The sequence below is a fragment of the Oncorhynchus nerka genome, linkage group LG25 (assembly GCF_034236695.1).
Source record: "Oncorhynchus nerka isolate Pitt River linkage group LG25, Oner_Uvic_2.0, whole genome shotgun sequence".
Lineage (NCBI taxonomy): Eukaryota > Metazoa > Chordata > Actinopteri > Salmoniformes > Salmonidae > Oncorhynchus > Oncorhynchus nerka.
In genome coordinates this window covers 44,493,267-44,510,225 of record NC_088420.1, presented here as the reverse complement: position 1 = coordinate 44,510,225, position 16,959 = coordinate 44,493,267, and the positions used below count along the sequence as shown (strand labels likewise).

Here is a 16,959-nt window from a genome sequence, read left to right as displayed (position 1 = left end):
GATGGTGGCAGAAGAAAGGCGAAGTGCTATCAAGGAATGCAGTGGTCTGGCATGTCTACAAGCATTATAGTTTCTGTCTGGGCAGGGGCTGGTCTGACTTGAATGTATTAATTTATTTATTATTAGCACATAATGTGTCTTGTGATCACTTTTTGATTTTGTCTGAGCTTTTCAGTCAGCAAATTCCAAGGATCTTTGCGGTACTAATATTACTGATATGGAAAAATTTGATTTTAGCTTTGCTTTTTAATTCATTTTGCACTTCATTTGGACATGACTAATTCTCAAGGTATTTTCCAAAATCCTAGGAAGTCCACTCATTTCCCTTTCTTTTTCCTCCATCTGTCAATCGAACTCATGTACCACCTCCTGCAAATTTTTGAGCCTATCACAACTATTACCTCAGCAGGGTCATGAAAGGGTTGCGTTCAAGAAAGCAACATGTTAATAAACAGGGGAGCTGTTGTGTAACAATGGGTGACGGCCACATTGTGATGCTTGCTCACTCCCACCATTTGCTAAATTGGTGTCAGAGTTGGATGGTGTCCAGTGAGTCAATGGTCCGCGTGGTGCATTCTGGGTCAAGGAGTGCACTCTTTGAAGGAGTGAATGGGAGTCAATTGAGCACTAGCTCAAAAACCCAACTTTATCCTTTCTTATAGTATCTTTGACACTCGCCATCATAGTCCATTACAAACTTCCCCAAATGAGTTAAAGGTAGACTCAGCGATATGACATAGATGGACAAAGTAAACAAAATAGTGGGTACATTTCCGCAACAGCTAAGAGTGGTGAAGCACGAGGGTAAACTTCTCCGCTGTTTTTAGTCTTGTGGCTCCCACGATTTAACAGCAATGAATCAAATCTGTGCGCTTGCGCATAGACTGTGTGTGACCGTGTGAGAGCCAAGTCTTGCATCTCAATCATCTCAATATCTGTCGTGCTATTTGTGGCAACATCATTTTGCTGAGTCTCCCTTTAAAGGTGTCCGCATACCATAGGCGAAATTGCCATGGGGGATGGTGGGGCATGTCCCCCTCCAATATTTAGAACCGGTCCGGGGCCCCCCAGATAGCATATGAACACGTCATAAGCAATAGCAAAATGTAGAGAATTGCAGGAAATGTGCTTTAACGGTCCACTTTGCACACAAAAAACAATCCAAGTCCTCTTTCTCAATTTTCAAATATAAATGGGGTGCGCCTTCGAATGCTCATTGATGTGTCATTCTGGTCATGCGCACAGCGACCGACGTAGCTAGTTTGTTAGCTAAGCAAGCCACTGTAGCTTGCCAGTAACTGTAGAGATCAGTAAGACATGGCACTTTGTAGCCAAATATCTTATTCATCCATATTCTATTTAAGCATTAAGAGCCTGATATGATGGTGCATTGATCAATTACACAGTTTAAAGCTGTTATTTGTGTTTTTACCCAACCTTTAAAGTCCAAGTGTTTCCAAATTTCTATGAAATATGAGTGAAATAGTTTTCCTTCTAAAAATGTTTAAGTATGTTAGGTGAGACAAGGGCAGTGGGAAGGTAAGCCCCTATATGACAGGTAATCCAAGAAAGAAGAAGAGTAGGCAGCCAGTATGCTTCAATAAACTTTAGTGAACTATTAACATAACATATTTACAAAAGAAGGAAGACTAGAAGTCAAAACACGTTGCAGTTGTGTGTCCCGATGTGCAACGCTGACTGCTCTGATATGTATTCTTTCATAAATATATTCTATGAATAGTTAACTAAAGTTTATTGCAACGTACTGGCCTCCAACTCATCTTCTTTTTTTAAATAAGTATGTTAAAAAGCAGGTATTCTGTGTTGAAATTGTGTGGGAAAACCCTGTCATGACGTTGGCCTGGGGGTAGGTTTATGACAGTCATAAATACCTCTTTTCCCCTTTTTCCTCTCTCTACCCTACTGATGTTACATTTACAAACCTCTTTGGTTAACATAGAGATTCTGGGAACATCAGAAGGTGGGGGGGAAATGAACTATATTCTGGTAATCCGACCAATTGAACATATGCGGTGGTACTTAATGAATATGATGTCAGTTCGGTTGTCATCTGAGACATTCTCATCAATGATAAGATGACAAACTCTACAGTGGAAAGTCTACACATCAGAGTTATCGGATTCACATGGAACTGTTGTTCAATTTAAATGTTTGAATATGAAATTATTCGTGATGGGATGAAATGTAATTTTAGCTTCTAAAATGTGAGATTTGGGTTTTCATAAGGTAGAGCTCTGCTCAATCAGTGGTCCGCCGCTGTGAAGGGACATGGGCTATAAAACGAGTGTTTTAAACACACCCTCCTCTCCTTTGCTATATAAAGCCTTGACGACAATGTAACCTCCTGCTCCGAGGATGTGAGGACGACGGTCTGATGTCAGATTGGTTCAGATAGCCAACATCAGCGTGAGCTTTGGTTGCGAATGGTATGAACTTTGAACTCTTACTCACTACAGAAGTGATACCTCCTAGCCATTGAGTTAGTAACAGCAGATACAAATGAGGGTTAGGATGGAACAGACAGAGTATCCCATCTACCACAAAATGACGTTACTACAACGTTTTCCAATTTACCAGCAGAGACATTCTTCAAAGGACAATTGACTCGGTTGGGCAACACGGCCTTCCATCTACCACCAACCTACCGAAGCGCAGCTCAGAGTAAATATTTATTGCATTTTCCTTTTCCAAATGGGCGGTAATTTAGAATGCACAAGATACTGTATTTACGATAGCACAGCTTCGCCCTTTGTTCCTCAGTCTTCCCGCTCTTTCACTCAAATCCAGCCCCTTTTCTTTTGTGTAACCAGCTGTCATATCTGTTCAGCCCGCTAGGGACGTTTTCCTTTATGACGTAATTTGTAATCAAGTTGATTAATTATGTGTATGTGTAATTCTGTGTGATTAGTTAGGTATTTATTAAATAAATAATTTAACCCAATTTTGTATTGTTAGTCAGGGTTTGTGCAGATTTACAACAATTTACAACTTTCAGATGAGACTGAATTAAGATGACGATTAATATTGACTGCTATTGATGTAAAATATTACTAGGTCTTTAAGAGTTTATTCGGAAGATAACAGCTCTATAAATATTATTTTGTGGTGCCCGACTCTCTAGTTAATTACATTTACATGATTAGCTCAATCAGATAATAATAATTAATTACGGATAAATTATGTTATAGAATAGCATATCATACCACTTAATCCGGCATAGCCAAAGACACAACAACCCCAACAACAGAAGGGTGTGGATGTAACATGGTTCGTTCTGCGTTGTGTACTTTTAATTAGGACGCTGCCACAACTGGAGGTCTGCTAGTTGAATGATTTTTTATTTGCCCTGCACACGAAGTGACAACACACATTATGTTAACCCTTGGCGCAGTCCTAGCTCTCAGGCACCTTGCTAGCCGAAGGTCAGGCAAAAGAGCGCCAAAAGGAAATAACAGGTGCTGCGTGCACACATTAAATGCACAACAGCACACCATACATACAAAAGTAAAATGATACAGAACATAATTCGGACAAAATAAAAGACATACCTGCACATTATGTTAACCCTTGGCTCAGTCCTAGCTCTCAGGCACCTGCGCAAGCACATGTTGTAACGGCAGATCGTAAGGCTCGGACCAAGATGCAGCGTGGTAAGTGTCCATGATGTTTTTTAATAATGACAAATGAACACTCGAACAAAAACAATAAACGATAACGTGAAATCTACAAACCGAAACTGTACCGTGTGGCGACAAACACACACACGGAAACAAACACCCACAAACCAACAGTGAAACCCAGGCTTTTAAAAAAATGAACTAACTATCCTCTGTGGCTCTCTGGTAAAGTCAAGCTCTCTGGTAAAGTAAAGCTCTCTGGTAAAGTCAAGCTCTCTGGTAAAGTATTTTGAATTACTTTATTTAGACAGTAGTAATAATATAATAATATAACATAATATAATATGTTTGGCCAAACATACATTTAGTTTAGGGGAAGCCAGCATCCGAACACTGTGCACCCGCCAACTTTCCTTTCTAATTCACAAGTTGCTGAAACCAGAAATCTGTATATAATGACGAGATGCTCATGTCTCTGCCCTAGCAATGCGAGTAGTTGTCCCAAAGGCGGGGATACAGGCGACAATCATATTATGCCCATAGAATCTCATTGGGCTTATTCATGACAGATTTTGTGAGAGTGAGCCCTCTCGCTTTGCCTCTCTGCTAAAACACTGCACTGTCTTACAAAATGTAGCCCATGTATCTGATGCTGTCTGGCCAGAAAAAGTTTGTGCAGACAGCATCAAATACCTGATCTACACTTATGAAGACAGAGGGGCGCTGTTTCGTTTGCTCCCATACTTTATCTGAGATTGATGCTTCTTTCTGTCGGGGCGCGTGTCGGTAAAATAATTGATCAACAATTCAATATTTTATATGGACAGGCAAGGAGGTACAGTAGGACGGGCCAGGGCCCCTAGGGCCCACCCATAGCACCGGCCCTGCCCACTTATTATGTGTTTTCAAAATACCCCTCCATAAACCCCTCAAGATAGGGATAATAAGTAATGTCATTATGCAGAATTGCAGGAAATGCATAAAATGGAAAAAAATAAAGAATTTAGGGGACGACCCCCGGGATCTCTTGTCTGCTGTTGCCACTTCATCGAGGAATCCCTACTGTTGACCAATCACCGCAACCTAGTCTCAGAACATTCATATTATTCTGTATGAAAATCTGAAACACTTCATTTAGTATGATATTTTACGTCTCATATGTATTAATTTGTGGATGTCCATCACCCTTTTCATATATGTTACGAATAACAGTTAAAGTAGTTGAAAAGTTGCTAATTAGCTAAAATGCTAAAGTTGTCTGTGTCGTTGTCAAAATCACAACTTTTGGGTTGCTAGACGTTCACTTTAAGTAACCATCGGTCCTATGTACCTATACCAAACGTAACATATTATACTAAATGGATTGTCTCAGATATACGTACAGAATAATAGAAAATGCTCTGAGATCAGGTTGATCACCAACGAAGGGGCGTAGACTTCGGCTACCGAACTTTGTCAAGCCTCAAGAAAGAAATGTGTGCGTTTGAACAGCCACAAAAAACCCTGCTGAACGCTGACTAATAGCAAAATACGGAAGAGTATTAGGGCCAAGTGAAGAGAAAAAATAAATAAACGGCGATAGGTGGTGCATAATGGTACTTTAAAAAGTGGCAATATTTAGAGAATAAAGAGGAAATGTTTCAGGTTGTATCGACTTCAAGACAGTCTGAATGGCATCAATGAAGCCTACGGATTGTGTAGAATATAATAGAACTTTATTGTGCCAAGGACACAAGTCATATATACATACAGTGGCAATTTTGGCATGTAAATCTTGGTGGAGCAAAACAAAAACAAATAAATGGTGGGATGCATGCCAGCAAAGCCACAACACAACACTAAACAATACATTAATTGCACTATAACGGTGACAAACGGTGCCCACAACCTGTTAGGGCTTTCACAAAGCTATCCCAACAGCAGAGCTTTCTTTTCAGCACCATGAAGTGAATCCTTACCACTGCTACACAGCGATACCCGTCATTCAACCTCAATTATTGCCTTAAAAAAACATAGCTGATAAGGCTGACTTGCTTAAACGAATGTGGTTTCTACTGACAATCGAGATGTACAAACTATGGCATAAGGGGAGGACAAGCGGATAAGAGGCCATCCGTAATTTTGATTAAGACATTAACGAACGAGCTAAGACGGACGTAGTCAATATAACTATTTGGTCAGCACTTTTGAAATACAGTGACAGAATTCAGAACATGGGCCGTTCTAACAGTGTTCTCCTTGTACATCAAGTCAGAACTGTAGGATAAATAAAGGGGTCATATAAGCAGACAATGAAAGCCCTTACAATATTCGATAACGTTTTTCTAAAACAGACTACAGGCTACAAATTATGAGGGGGAAAGGGACCAAATGATTAGGGTGAGGCACATGGGCTACTAACAGCTTACTACACAACATACACTAAGTATTACTTTCTTAGCTACAGTATACATATCTCCCTGGCATATTACATCATTTATGCAGCAGCATACAATACATTTTTGGACTCACCTTGTTGTGCTGTGCTCACTTGAACAGGAAGGTGGAGCGATGGTCCTTCGTGGGGAAAGTTTGTCATCAAACTTTGTCATCAAAGTCAGGCATTCTCTGGATTTATGGTGCTTTCAAGACAACTGGGAACGCTGAAAAAACACGGTTGAATCATGACGTCAGTGATCTTCATGTCGGAGCTCTAGAAAGAGGCCAGAGTTCCCGACTTGGAATTCCATGTGTTCTTGAACTCAATGAAGTCTGAGATTTCCCAGTTCAGAATTTCCAGTTGTTTTGAACACGGCAGAAGTCATGCTGGATTGACAGAGACCCTTAAACCAATACTTGGACCACACACCCACTCCACTGAATTGCAGGCTAGTGATTGCTTTGCAAGGCTTGCAGTTACCCACTGATTCCTTCCAAACCACTCATTGTTGAATTTGTGATTTCCAACTTGTTTAAGGTTTATGTCCAATGGCCGATAAGCACCATTACGTTTTATCTATAATTTCGTCTTCATATGACAAGGATTTGCCAGTAGATTGTCAACTTGATTCATGATGACTGTTAGCTTGCTAGCTAAGATTTTGAAAGTATGATGTTGACATGATCAAAGCTAAGGTACATATAACATGAATTGACGTAATTTTATCTGTGGGCAATGACCTTGAGCCTTCTTGGAAGGGCACTTCTAATATAACTCTATAGCAGCACCCAAGGGGCTTCAATTTTCCAGCTCTACCTGTAGATTTTGCAGTGACGTAGTGTCCCCATGAGTGACAGAACAGAGCCAATCACAGCGCAACTAGAAAACATTACCAACTCCTACGCTCCATATTCCCCGCTGGCTGCCCCACCACCACAGAAAGCACTGAGCTAGGCTGAAACACCAGCATTTTGGAGCTGCCTTTCTCAAGAAATTAAAAAAGAGACCATGTGGTATGCGGCTTTATTAACTCAATGATTTAAATGTTTTACATTGTTTGCAAACTGATGTGACACGTATTAATGCCAAAATGGTGTGCAAAACAGCAACACAAAAAAATGTTCTTAGCTAAACAGGTGGGGCTCAAAACAGGTCACCACACTGTAGCCTATACATTGGATATATTCAATGATAATGCACGACCTTGAAAAAATAAAGGTGCGGTTCAATTATGAATGTCTGTGAGACATTATTTTTAAGTCATATCCAATAGCAGGAGTCTAAACTCCAGTCTTTGAATGATGCTGTGTCTGCGTGTATGTATTACTATTATACACTTCGAGAGTGTATACCAATCCTGGTTCTGGGACATCAATGGTTACACATTCTCACTCTGCAACTCAGCAGATGACACAACAGTAGTAGGCCTGATTACAAACAATGATGACACAGCCTACAGGGAGGAGGTGAGGGCCCTGGGAGAGTGGTGCCAGGAAAATAACTCTCCCTCAACGTCAACAAAATGAAGGAGCTGATCGTGGACTTCAGGAAACAGCAGAGGGAGCACGGGCCTATCCACATCAACGGGACCGCAGTGGAGAAGGTGGAAAGTTTTAAATTCCTCAGCGTACACGTCACTGACAATCTTGAATGGTCCACCCACACATACAGTGTGGTGAAGAAGGTGCAAAAAACTCCTCTTCAACCTCAGGAAGCTGAAGAAATTCAGCTTGGCACCTAAGACCCTCACAAATCTTTACAGATACACAATTGAGAGCATCCTGTCGGGCTGTATCACCACCTGGTACGGCAACTGCACCGCCCGCAAACACAGGGCTCTCCAGAGGGTGGTGCGGTCTGCCCAACGCATCACCGGGGGCACACTGCCTGCCCTCCAGGACACCTACAGCACCCGATGTCACAGGAAGGCCAAAAAGATCATCAAGGACATCAACCACCCAAGCCACGGCCTGTTTACCCTGCTATCATCCAGAAGGCAAGGTCAGTATAGGTGCATGAAAGCTGGGACCAAGAGACTGAAAAACTGCTTCTGTCTCATGGCAATCAGAATGTTAAATAGCTTCCACCTGGTTACTTAACCCTGCACCTTAGAGGCTGCTGCCCTATGTACATAGACATGAAATCACTGATCACTTTAATAATGGAACACTAGTCACTTTAACAATGTTTACATACTGCTTTACTCATTTCATATGTATATACTGTATTCTATTCTACTGTATTTTATTCAATGCCACTCCGACATTGCTCGTTCTAATATTTATAGATTTCTTAATTCCATTCTTTTACTTTTAGATGTGTGCGTATTGCTAGATACTACTGCACTGTTGGAGCAAGGAACACAAGCATTTCACTACAACTGAAATAACATCTGCCAAATATGTGTACGTGACCAATAAAATTGTATTTTGATAGACTAGAACACATGATTTAACTAGTTAAAGGCTGATTTGTAAATCATATATACAGAACCAGAATTTTAAAAAACAGTACACTACACTTCCTATGCACCATGTAAATTCTCTAAAACAGGTTAATCTCAATATCTAATTAAATTCATCTGCACTGATCTGAGGACAAATGATAGGTGTAGTATTTCATCAAATGAGAGACTTGATTTCAACTATTAAAGAATATGAACCAATTCCAGTAGAGAATGTGAAAAGTTTTACTGAAAGAAGTTCATTATCCAAGTGATATAAATACATACATTATGAATACTATAATTGTAATATTATAAAAACAAGTTCAATCTGTACTTCAATGCACATCTGGTGTGCATCATAAAAACAGAGGAAGAAAGAGGTGGGGAGAGAGGTATGAGAACTAGTGTAAAAGACAGAAAGGGAAAGAGATAAGAACAGAGAAGACAGCATAATGATTAATGAAATGCAGTGCAACTAAACTCCATAGTCTCTAAGGTCATCACAATTACATAAGTGTCTCTAGCGCGGTCTCCTACCCAAGCATTGGGCCCCCACCGTTGGCCCGAGGGTTGGGAGTTGTCATCCTCTCACATCAAAAGATACCTGCAGATGAGACAGATGGAGAGAGATTTTAAGTTTTTTTTAAAATTCTAACACTGTCAGTCATCATAATCATCAGGACGTGAAATGCAAAACTGACCTTGGATCATTAACTCTGGGACATCTACATCTGTATTTCAATGTAAAGAATCTCCTTACTTCCTGTTGACCCGACCAAGTGACCTCTCACCTCTGATCATGCTGTGCTCTCTATGTGTCAGGCAGTTCAGAAGTGGGAGAGGGTCACAGATACAGCCGATGTCACGGGATTCTTCCGTCGAAGGAGAGGCGGACCAAAATGCAGCGTGGTTATAATTCATGGTTCTTTAATAAAGAAACTATACATGAATAAACTACAAAAACAAGAACCGTGAAAACCCGAAACAGTCCCGTGTGGTACAAATACTGACACAGGAGACAATCACCCACAAAACCCAACACCAAACAGGCTACCTAAATATGGTTCCCAATCAGAGACAATGACTAACACCTGCCTCTGATTGAGAACCATATCAGGCCAAACACAGAAACAGACAAACTAGACACACAACATAGAATGCCCACTCAGATCACACAGCCGACAGCCGATATAACCTAGAGGATTTAGGGAGAAGGGGGAGAGGGATGAAGTGAAGGAGAGACTGTCATTGAGAAAATAAGGTAGTTAAAGAGAGTGTTCAACAGTAATCTGTGTGTGTGACCTCACCTTGTGTCCACACTGAGTGGATGCAGAGTATTTTATATTGAAAAACATGCATAGACACACAAGAACAAACAATAAAGCGTAGTTACATAAATATAAATAATGGAGTGTCTTACCATTCTCCATGGTTGGTCCTCTTGCCTATTCTCTGAAGGTAGAAGGAGCCACAGTTATACACCTGAGCCTGCTTACTGAACAACACAATACATCAATCAGATTGATACAATGTAGGTGTGGGTTGTAGGGTGTCTAATTGTTCTATATTTTTCCAATATGGGTGACTCTTAAAAGAGCCTGTTTTTGTACAGTCGAAGGGCAAGAAAATTGGATTTGAATAACTGCAGTTGACATAGCTAAGTAAATGGAAGAATACTCTTATTGCAATGTGAATTCCCCCACGAGGCAGTCTCAGATGGTCCTGGTCACCCAACCGTGCAGTGCCCTACACGGTAACTGTAGGCAATCGTTTTGATGGAATCTCCAGTTGCAAGATATCTGTAGGAATATGGAAGATAATGTAATTATTAGACTTTTACATCACCAGGTTATTGTGGATTACTACACTATAATATATCTTAAAACAAATCATGATAACATTGGATAGATAGATGCATGAGCACACACATGTGCATGTATAGCATGTGACAAATGCAGGATCGTATCAAGGATAGCATCACAAATGAATACATAAATACCACTTGAAGCTAAAGCAAAAAACAAACATGTACACCCCTTTGAGTTCCCAGGACCAGACTGAGAACCACGGCTCTTCATCTGCATACAGGCCGTCACAGCTTTCCGTGTCTGAGGACAAGAAACAGAATTCTGTAAATATCCTCTTCCTGTAAATGACTGGACCAAAGCGCAGCGTGGTACGTGTTGATGATATTTTATTAAATCAGAACACTTGAACAAAAATAACAAAGAGAAAAATGAACAGTTCTGTAAGGAAACTAAACTATACAGAAAACAAATACCCACCACAAAAACCCTGTGGGAAAAAGTATGGTTCCCAATCAGAGACGACAATAGACAGCTGTCCCTGATTGAGAACCATACCGGCCAAAACAAAGAAATACAAAAACATAGAAAAAGGAACATAGAATGCCCACCCAAATCACACCCTGACCAAACCAAAATAGAGACATAAAAAGCTCAGGGCGTGACAAATTCATTATACTCAAATTAGACATCACTGAATATTATGCTACTATTACCTCTGTCCTCACTTCTTTCTAGGGAGTGGAACTACACAAAAGTACCTGGCCTATCCAGAATAGCCTACTCTTTCTCTTCTTTGACAGTTGGAGCTGCTATCCTTTCACTCGCTTCCATGGCTGTTAGCCAGCTACCTTACAATGATAAATACATCAAGATAGCTAGCTAAAATGAAGTTAGGTTGCTGGTGACATTTAATTCACTTAGCTAGCCAGCTATAAAGTTGTCTAGCTAGCTAGCTAGCTATGTTAGCAGTTAATTTGAGTTAGCCTGTACTGTAGCTAGTTAATAATACAGTCGTGGCCAAAAGTTTTGAGGATGACACAAACATTAATTTTCACAAAGTCTGGTGCCTCAGTTTGTATGATGGCAATTTGCATATACTCCAGAATGTTATGAAGAGTGGTCAGATGAATTGAAATTAATTGCAAAGTCCCTCTTTGCCATGCAAATTAACCAAATCCCCCAAAAAGCATTTCCACTGCATTTCAACCCTGCCACAAAAGGACCAGTTGACATCATGTCAGTGATTCTCTCGTTAACACAGGTGTGAGTGTTGACGAGGACAAGGCTGGAGATCACTCTATCATGCTGATGGAGTTCGAATAACAGACTGGAAGCTTCAAAAGGAGGGTGGTGCTTGGAATCATTGCTCTTCCTGCACGCACAGTGAGGCCAAGACTTTTGGAGGATGGCCTGGTGTAAAGAAGGGCAGCAAAGAAGCCACTTCTCTCCAGGAAAAACATCAAGGACAGACTGATATTCTGCAAAAGGTACAGGGATTGGACTGCTGAGGACTGGGGTAAAGTCATTTTCTCTGATGAATCCCCTTTCCGATTGTATGGGGCATCCGGAAAAAAGCTTGTCTGGAGAAGACAAGGTGAGCGCTACCATCAGGCCTGTGTCATGCCAACAGTAAAGCATCCTGAGACCATTCATGTGTGGGGTTGCTTCTCCGCCAAGGGAGTGGGCTCACTTTCAATTTTGCTTAAGAACACAGCGATGAATAAAGCATGGTACCAACACATCCTCCGAGAGCAACTTCTCTCAACCATCCAGGAACAGTTTGTTGACGAACAATGCCTTTTCCAGCATGATGGAGCACCTTGCCATAAGGCAAAAGTGATAACTAAGTGGCTCGGGGAACAAAACATCGATATTTTGGGTCCATGGCCAGGAAACTCCCCAGACCTTAATCCCATTGAGAATTTGTGGTCAATCCTCAAGAGGTGGGTGGACAAACAAAACCCCAGAAATTCTGACAAACTCCAAGCAATGATTATGCAAGAATGGGCTGCCATCAGTCAGGATGTGGCCCAGAAGTAAATTGACAGCATGCCAGGGCGGATTGCAGAGGTCTTGAAAACGAAAGGTCAACACTGCAAATATTGACTCTTTGCATCAACTTCATGTAATTGTCAATAAAAGCCTTTGACACTTATGAAATGCTTGTAATTATACTTCAGTATTCCATAGTAACATCTGACAAACATTTCTAAAGACACTGAAGCAGCAAACTTTGTGGAAATTAATATTTGTGTCATTCTCAAACCTTTTGGCCACGACTACATTTTTACATTTTCGAAATATATATATATATTTGATTTAATATTTATTTTTACCCCTTTTTCTCCCCAATTTCGTGGTATCCAATTGTTGTAGTAGCTACTATCTTGTCTCATCGCTACAACTCCCGTACGGGCTCGGGAGAGACGAAGGTTGAAAGTCATGCGTCCTCCGATACACAACCCAACCAAGCCGCACTGCTTCTTAACACAGTGCGCATCCAACCCGGAAGCCAGCCGCACCAATGCACCGGAGGAAACACTGTGCACCTGGCCACCTTGGCTAGGCGCACACTGCGCCCAGCCCGCCACAGGAGTCGCTGGTGCGCGATGAGACAAGGACACCCCTACCGACCAAGCCCTCCCTAACCCGGGCGACGCTAGGCCAATTGTGCGTCGCCCCACGGCCGGTTACGACAGAGCCTGGGCGCGAACCCAGGGACTCTGATGGCACAGCTGGCCCTGCAGTACAGCGCCCTTAACCACTGCGCCACCCGGGAGGCCCTTCATTTTCGAAATATATTTACTTACAGTACTTGAATAGGTTCTCCCAGCTATGTGGATGATTGGAAACAGGGAAGCAAAGTTTGTTTGTCACGAGAGCAGTTTAGAGCATTATGACTATTTACCGGTGAATACATTAATGAAATGGAGAACGGATTAAACTATTTACCCATTTAATAACCAGACCTTATTGATGCACAACAGAACTGCTGTTATATGCTGCCACATGCTGCCAGCACGCCCACAAGCAAGCCACTCTGGGCGGACTAAGCGGTACGCAGCATTTACCGCATGTAAGTGTACACAGGAATCATGGGGAAAAGTCCACAATGAAACTGATATTAAATATGAAGAATGATACATTCGCATCTGTTGGCCATCAAGTAGCCTATTAATTCTATGTTATTGTAGACTACTGTAGCCTCCTACCATTCGATACAATATGTTGCAATGGCGATAATGTTGCTGCTACCGTCTCTTATGACCGAAAAGAGCTTCTGGACATCATTGCTCACCTCAAACTGGACGAAGAGTTCTTCTTCTTCTTCAGAGAGGAGGGATATACTACAACAAACACCCGACCAGGCCGAGATCCCCGGGATTCGCTGGAGAAGGAAATGGAAATTTAGTGGAAAAAGATCCGGGTGCCTTGTGAGGATCAGGCGACGAGTGGATAATCTGCCCTTACCTTCCATCCTGCTAGCTAATGTTCAATTGCTGGAAAATAAATGGGACGAACTGAAATCATGTATATCCTACCAACGGGACATTAAAAACGGTAAAATCTTATGTTTCACTGAGCCGTGGCTGAACGACGACATTAAGAACATACAGCTGGCAGGTTATACACTCCATCAGCAGGACAGAACAGCAGCCTCTGGTAAGACATGGGGCGGGGCCTATGCATATATGTGAACAACAGCTGGTGGACAATGTCTAAGGAAGTCTCTAGGTTTTGCCTGAGGTAGAGTATCTCATGACCACACTATCTACCTTGAGAGTTTTCATCTTTATTTGCCATAGCTGTCTACATACCAAAACACAGACCGATGTTGGCACTAAAACCACGCTCAATAAGCAAACAGGAAAGCGCTCATCCAGAAGTGGCACTCCTAGTGGCTGGGGACTTTAATGCAGGAACACTTAAATCAGTTTTACCTCATTTCTATCAGCATGTTAAATGTGCAACCAGAGGGAAAAAAATCTAGACCACCTTTGCTCCACAAACAAAGATGCGTACAACGCTCTCCCTCGCCCTCCATTTGGCAAATCTAATTCTATCCTCCTGATTCCTGCTTACAAGCAAAAATTAAAGCAGGAAGCACCAGTGACTCGGTCTATAAAAAAGTGGTCAGATGAAGCAGATGCTAAACTACAGGACTGCTTTGCTAGCACAGACTGGATTATGTTCCGGGATTCTTCCGATGGCATTGAGGAGTTCACCACATCAGTCATAGGCTTTATCAATAAGTGGATCAAGGACGTCATCCCCACAGTGACTGTACGTACATTCCCCAACCAGAAGCCATGGATTACAGGCAACATTCACACTATTCTAAAGGGTAGAGCTGCCCCTTTCAAGGAGCGGGACTCTAACCCAGAAGTTTAGAAGAAATCCCGCTATGCTCTCCGACTAACCATCAAACAGGCAAAGCATCAATACAGGAGTAAGATCGAATCGTACTACACTGGAGCCGACGCTCGTCAGATGTGGCAGGGCTTGCAAACTATTACAGACTACAAAGGGAAGCACAGCCGAGAGCTTCCCAGTGACACGAGCCTACCAGATGAGCTAAATAACTTCTCTGCTCGCTTCAATGAAAGTAATACTGAAACATGCATGAGAGCATCAGCTGTTCCGGACGACTGTGTGATCATGCTCTCCGCAGCCGATGTGAGAAAAACTTTCAAACAGGTCAACATTCACAAGGCCACAGGGCCAGACGGATTACCAGGATGTGTACTCCGAGCATGCACTGACCAACTGGCAAGTGTCTTCACTGACATTTTCAACCTCTCCCTGTCTGAGTCTGTAATACCAACATGTTTCAAGCAGACCACCATAATCCCTGTGCCCAAGAACACTAAGGTAACCTGCCTAAATGATTACCGACCCGAGCACTCACGTCTGTAGCCATGAAAGGCTTTGAAAGGCTGGTCATGGCTCACATCCACACCATTATCCCAGAAACCCAAGACCCACTCCAATTTGCAGAGACCTGACCGTGTGGTGCAAGGACAACAACCTCTCCCTCAACATGATCAAGACAAATGAGATGAATGTGGACTACAGGAAAAAAGAAGGACCGAGCAAGCCTCCATTCTCATTGACGGGGCTGTAGTGAAGCAGGTTGTGAGATTCAAGATCCTTGGCGTCCACATCACCAACAAACTAACATGGTGCAAGCACACCAAGACAGTTGTGAAGAGGGCACGACAAAACCTATTCCCCCTCAGGAGACTGAAAATATTTGGCATGGGTTCGCAGAACGGTTTTACAGCTGCACCATCGAGAGCATCCTGACGGGTTGCGTCACTGCCTGGTAGGGCAACTGCTCGGCCTCTGACCGCAAGACACTACAGGGTAGTGTAGTGGGTACGGTCCAGTACATCGCTGGGGTCAAGCTTCCTGCCATCCAGGAACTCTACACCAGGCGGTGTCAGAGGAAGGCCCTAAAAATTGTCAAAGACTCCAGCCACCCTAGTCATAGACTGTTCTCTCTGCTACCGCACGGCAAGCGGTACCGGAGCGTCAAGTCTAGGTCCAAGAGGCTCCTAAATAGCTTCTACCTCCAAGCCAGACTCCTGAATAGCTAATCAAATGGCTACCCAGACTATTTGCATTCCCCCCCAGAACGCTGCTGCTATCTCTGTTATTATCTATGCATAGCTACTTAAATAACTCTACCTACATGTACATATTACCTCAATTACCTTGACACCGGTGCCCCCGCACATCGACTCTGTACTGGTACCCCCTGTATATAACCACGCTATTGTTATTTACTGCTGCTCTTTAATTATTTGTTATTCTTATCTCTTGTTTATGTTGGGGGGGGGGATTTTCTTGCTATCCAGGTCTGTGCCTAAACTTCTACTTTTAAAAATCCACCTTTCCAGAAATAAGTCTCTCACTGTTGCCGCTTGTTATACAGACCCCCCTCAGCCCCCAGATGTGCCCTGGATACCATATGTGAATTAATTGCCCCCCATTTATCTTCAGAGTTTGTACTGTTAGGTCACCTATAAACTAAGATATCCATAACACCCCGGCCGTCCTACAATCTAAGCTAGATGCCCTCAATCTCACCCAAAGTATCTTGGAACCTACCAGGTACAACCCCAAATCTGTAAACACGGGCACCCTCATAGATATCATCCTGACCAACCTGCCCTCTAAATACACCTCTGCTGTCTTCAACCAGGATCTCAGCGATCACTGCTTCATTGCCTGCGTCCGTAATGGGTCCGCGGTCAAACAACCCTCCCTCAGTTTTTGATCACTGACAAAACACTTCAGCGAGCAGGCCTTTCTAATCGAGTATCCTGGAAGGATATTGACCTCATTCCATCAGTAGAGGATGCCTGGTCGTTCTTTAAAAGTCATTTCCTCACCATCGTAAATAAGCATGCCCCATTCAAGAAATTTGGAACCAGGAACAGATACAGCCCTTGGTTCACTCCAGACCTGACTGTCCTTGATCAGCACAAAAACATCCTGTGGTTTTCTGCATTAGCATCGAATAACCCCCGCGATATGCAACTTTTCAGGGAAATTAGGAACCAATATACACAGGCAGTTAGAAAAGCAAAGGCAAGCTTTTTCAAAGAGAAATTTGCATCCTGTAGCACAAACTCCAAAAAG

At 42.4% G+C, this 16,959-nt stretch overlaps 1 long non-coding RNA gene across 2 annotated transcripts; it reads right to left on the bottom strand.

Annotated features, from left to right (window-relative positions):
* Positions 1-8,742: 8,742 nt before the first annotated feature.
* On the bottom strand, positions 8,743-15,062 carry LOC115108961 (uncharacterized). Of its 2 annotated transcripts, none has more exons than XR_003860442.2 (5): positions 13,610-15,062; positions 10,181-10,611; positions 9,924-9,955; positions 9,295-9,428; positions 8,743-9,107 (listed from the first exon to the last, which is right to left on the bottom strand). It is a non-coding gene; the product is annotated as an uncharacterized LOC115108961 (long non-coding RNA). The 2 variants fall into 2 exon arrangements; XR_003860443.2 differs by having other exon boundaries at positions 9,295-9,375; positions 13,610-15,061.
* Between the last annotated feature and the right edge of the window lie 1,897 nt (positions 15,063-16,959).